Consider the following 5,637-nt stretch of genomic DNA (forward strand, 5'->3'; position numbering starts at 1 on the left):
TATTGCAGCGTTTGAGTGATGAAATCAAGAAAAAACGTCCGCATTTGGCGAAAAAGAAAGTGTTGTTTCATCATGACAATGCACCGGCTCACACGTCCGTTATTGCGATGGCCAAAATCAATGAGTTAAAGTTCGAATTGCTTTCTCACGCACCCTATTCACCAGATTTAGCCCCCTCAGATTATTATCTATTTCCAAACTTGAAAAAATGGCTTGGTGGTAAAAGATTTGCTAACAATGAAGAGGTGGAGTCTGCGGTTGATGGCTATTTTGAGGAACTCGATGGTTCTGACTATAAACATGGTATCAAAGCTATTGAACATCGCTGGGAAAAGTGTATCGAGCTAAAAGGGGACTATGTTGAGAAATGAAGATATATTTTTTCAAAATTTTTGTGTTTTCTTTGTTAGGCCGGGTACTTCTGGGACTACCCTCGTATTTTATATTATATATATATATATATTTTTTTTTTATATATTATATGTTTCTCTCACATATATGGATTTATATTACATATATTTTTCAATATATTTTATATATTATATATATTTATATTACATATATTTTTATATTTTCTAATATATTTAATATTTTCAATATATTTGTTTCATCGAATGTACCAAATTGGGTTCATGTTCATGCTTTCACAATTAATATATATTAATATATAGGTTTGGTTTATGTAATACCTTCGCAATATTTTCTGGAAAGAAGTATTCTATGAAAGAAACATCTGATATTTCAGATTTTCATTATATGACAAGTACTTAAAGAATTGCTTCCCTAATTACTCCGTGCAGTCTGAGATCAGCTTCTTTTTCAAAGGAAAGTTGCAATGTATAAAATTACATGCGTCCGTTACGGCGAGCATCGAACGGAAGCTGTAACTTCAGCTTCATTTCCAGCGGCAGGACGGCGCGCTCGTAGATCAGCAGGTTCCCTTTAAGACCACGTGAAAGAGCGCGGCAGGCAGCGACGATGCGTATCATTTCGTGATCGACAAGCCGTCGTCGCCTCGCGTAATAATAACACACCCAGTCATCGGTTCCATGCCAGCGCGACCGATCATTCGGATTCGAGGTCTCGAATCGGGTCGCGTCTGCTTCGTTTTCGTCGACCTTCTCGCGTCGGTGGCGACGCGCGAAACACGCTGCGCCGGGGCCGTCGGACCGGAAATCGTTAAAATTGTGCACACGCCGGCTGCCCGATAACAGTCGATCTCTTCACGGTGCAAACTCGATTTTCGCGCTAGGCGTTACGGCCGCTGCGACGTTTACGCATCGCGTCATGCAAATACACCAGCGAGAGGAGAACCAGGAGAGGAGAAGGAGGTCGACCGATTTCGCGCGTACGGCGCATCATTACCGTCGTCATCGCGCGAATCGAGGGTGCGCGAAAAGGCGGAATTCTCGAACCTGACAAGTTGGGATCGCAGTTTCGCGGACGTGACCATGTCGCGCGAGATTAATAGCGCGTGATATTAATATCCGCGTGTTGCGCGACCGATTAAATTTCAGCGGACCACCGGCCGCGCCGGCAGCGACGTCGCGCGTAATAATTGCACGTGAAAGTTAAATCGCTCGCGCGCGTGTACCTGGCCACCTCGTTTTTCGATCGTTCAATATTGGAGGCGTATCGCGTTGCGCCCCGAGATCGACGTCTGGTTTACGTCCAGGATTATATCGTCGTGTTGATGCACGCGCGGGGAATACGCGACCGCCAAACGCGTATTCGTGCAGCTCGCGCGAGCGGAAATCGTTAAAATCGCCCGGCCACCAGGTGGCCAATAGGCACTTTTGCGCTACGCGCGCACAAGAGGCAGCTTCGCGAAAAAGCACTTCACAAGAGCGAAATCAATTCTATTCGCGAGCCTCCGGTGAGGGCGACAGACAGAGCGGGCAGTTGGGCAGAGAAATCGTTGTGTGTAACTAAAAGTGTAGCCGTCTATGAGTTCGATTGTCTAATTTCCTTTTTTCTTTTATACACTTGAGGGCGCGTTGCAACGGAAAGTTTAAAGTTCGGTATTTCCAAGAATGAATATAGGCGTGCTCGTCTATACACAAGAATCTCGTCTGTACAGGAATGGAAAAAGCTGGTCGAAAGTTGGTTGCGTTCATTATATTCAAATATAATGAATACAAAAAATAAAAATAATATTGTGAATCAATGTTTTTGTTTTTTCAAATGAAAAATACTGAAATCAATAATTAGCTACATAAATAATTTTTGCATAATATATAGAATGGATTACAACTGGAGCAAGTTAGGGCAAGAAATTCAAACGGAAATACTTCGAATGCTACACAAGATGGTGAAACCAAAATTCCGAGAAGTTTTTAAGTTATTTGAAAAAATGATATTAAACTTTGGTGAAATTCCTTTCTTATGTTTTAGAAAGCCAAAAAGCTGGATTAATATCTATAAATTGATGAACAGACATTTCTAATTATCATAATTGTTCAGGAAGAGAGAATTTCAATCCTATTTATTGAGTGAGAAAGGCGAAATCATTTGCATCCACATATAGAAATGTAAGCTATAGCTTATATTGACTCATAACTTGTGATTCAGAACTTTAATGCGTAACCTATTATTAATTATTGATATGATGCGAAAGAATGATTTCCTACGAATTACCATTCATATTTTTGAAAACATTGGTATCCGTGAATAGGATAAAACGGACATTTTACAAAATACAAAACTTGTTTACTTCCAAACCCTTAATTTTTAAAAGTTTTTAAAAATGTCTCATTAAGTGGTGCACATTTAATTAATTATAATTATTTAATTATTGAGAATATTTTTTCATAAAACAATAAAATTATTCTTTTCACTACCTTTTTTACTAAAATATTAATGACAATCAATATTAAGTGTAGCAATTTTCTAAAACATATAAAAAATATATATAAAAATAAATAATGCAGCTTAACATTTTAAGACTGTTATAATGGCATAATCTCATTATGCCTCTAAATGCATAAATTTGGATTAGATAGTATTATATAAATATCAGAATATCGCATGCATAAAACAACATTTTTTCATAAAACAATAAAATTACTCTTTTCATTACCTTTTTTACTAAAATATTAATGACACTTAATATTAAATATAGCAATTTTATGAAACATATAAAAAATATATATAAAAATAATACATAAAAGTAAATAACGCAGCTTAACATTTTAAGGCTGTTATAATGACATAATCTCATGATGTCTCTAAATGCATAAGTTTGAATTAGATAATATTATATAAATATCATAGAATGTCGCGTGATATTTGTACAGATACTCAACCAAAATGACGAGTGATTTTGAATTACAGACGTGATTTTGCGACAAAGCTTCAATTGCTTATCGCATCGCGATTCAAGAAAAAAAAATCGCAATGCTTGCGATGTAAGTAAAGTGCGACTGTAAAATCGTATATTCCCACTCTTAAGTAGCGGATATTCCCTCGCACTGCGGGGGAGCGACAATACCGTCGAAGATGCGACGCTAAAGTGCCGACAAGCTTGAAAGTCGAGCCACGCTAATCTCGCACGAAGTGCGAGCGTCACGGGCGCGGCGGGGGAGGTGAGAGAAAGACGTTCTCATTAATCCTTCCGGCTTTATCTCGGCCCGCAATGGCACGTATCTTAAAGGTCCTCCCAGGAGTTGTGATAAATGTCATGCAAATATACGCCCCTTAACGAGCCCTAAGTTTTTGCCCGGCAGCGCGGAAACTTTCGTGCCGTAAAGTTCGCTACAAAGGAGACAACACTACATCCTCCGTCCGTCCGTCAGTCTGTCTGTCTGTCTCGCCGTCCGGCTGTTCATTCGTTGTGCTTAGAGCAGCGTAATTGTTGTAACTTCTGGCCTCTTACGTCCCCGTTGGTGCGCGTCCCGCATCAAAGACCTCGCATTACCTGCCTCGTTAAATTGCGAGTGCGCGAACGACCGAGTGTTGACGCGCGTGTCTCGTGGGCATTTTATTTTTCAACCACGCGACAGAGCCCCGCTGGCGCGAGACACGTTTGTTTAAAAATAGCCCTATCGCCCAGCGTCACTCCCGAGAAACTCATTAACTATCCCGAGCAATTGAAATTAGGCGGCAAGGAGAAAGAACGAGTCTCGTAGGACCGACGTATCGGTAGCCGGCCAAAAAGAGAATTCTAATTAATTCTCAGCGATCCAGATGATTCTTTTTTTCTCAACAGGCCAATCTAGTAAAGCAACTGTAATAATAATCCGCGCGTCGATCCGCGTTGGAACGGACGACGGCCAATTTAAAAGCTGAAAATACATACGCATCTTTTTCGATTTGGCTCGTTGATATATTCGGTAGTTTGACAGGACGCGCGTCGTTTTAGCTATAACGTGACATGCGTCGTGCAGATGATATTTTCAGCAAGAGCTCCTCAAAAATATTCTTCAAGCATAATTAAACGGTTGTCCTTACGCGACACACGAATAACGAGAAACAAGCGGAAATTCATTTGGATGCTGAGGAGAATCGCTTCGCGGTATGCTCACAAGAGGCCGTTCTTCTTTGCCTGCAGCCAAATAAGTCAATGTTGGTACCAATTGATAAAGAATGCCTCAATAAGTGCTGAGAGCGAAGATTACGTTTGCGAACTTACCAGGGTTTTAGAAATTTGAGATTTTGTCCATTGCCACATATTATGTCTTTGTCAGCGTCTTTGCTTAATTACTTTGAAGGTCTTTACGGCATCATTGCCATGGCATCATTCCAGAAATACAAGAATGATAATTAAAATTTCGACCTGGCCTATTTGTCACATTGAGTAGTGTTACTGTTTTGATTTTTACTACTTCTCTATTGGTCACTTCACAGCTTGTCAGATTTTTTAATTGTGATGTGCACACTGCGAACAAAGTCTGTACACTGTTAAATATTAGAGGGTCAAATTTAAACCAATTTTTTGAGTTAAATAATATTTAGTTATTTTTAACTATCATGTATGTCAAAATATACTATTTTAACACAAAACATGTGTTTAAAAAAACAACCATATCTAATCAACCCATTTAAAACAATATTAAGTCATTTTTTTACTAAAACAAAGGTTACATTAACGTGCACATAATAAAAAATAAACTAAATTTTAGTCAAATTTAATACATTTCTTAAGTTAAATTATTTAACTCCATTACGTTAGTTAAATTAACGACATATTTAGTAGGAGCAGTGGCGACTTATAGGAATGATTAAAAATAACTCAAATTGAGTATAATTTGATACTACGGATTTAACAGTGTATCAATCACTGTTTTCTAAACGAATTACATGTGAATTGCCATAATTTTGCAATATAAATTACAATAAATTTCAGTTGTCATTTTAGTACTTTTAACAAGTCTCGTAAAAGTCTTCAAAGTGACCAAGTAAAGACAGTGGATAATATGGGGCAATGAATAAAATCCCAAATTTCTGGAATTCACAGACGTCTGATGAATTCACAGACATAATCTTTAGTATCAGCAATATGAAATTGAAATTGTTTTTATTGATTGGTAGCAAAATTCATTCATTTGGCTTCAGACGAAGGAGAACGGTTCTTTGTTGTGTCTCTAGAAGAGATACTGCAGCTATATGATCCCAGAAATATGGGAAATATTATATATA

General features: G+C 38.3%; 1 protein-coding gene across 1 annotated transcript in view; it reads right to left on the minus strand.

Moving 5' to 3' along the window:
- LOC116846245 (tyrosine-protein kinase transmembrane receptor Ror) overlaps positions 1-5,637 on the minus strand; it is a 549,039-nt gene that overhangs the window by 407,442 nt on the left and 135,960 nt on the right. The window lies entirely within an intron of this gene.

The sequence above is a fragment of the Odontomachus brunneus genome, unplaced genomic scaffold (assembly GCF_010583005.1).
Source record: "Odontomachus brunneus isolate Ranch 3 - 2012 unplaced genomic scaffold, Obru_v1 Obru_scaffold_062, whole genome shotgun sequence".
Classification (NCBI taxonomy): domain Eukaryota; kingdom Metazoa; phylum Arthropoda; class Insecta; order Hymenoptera; family Formicidae; genus Odontomachus; species Odontomachus brunneus.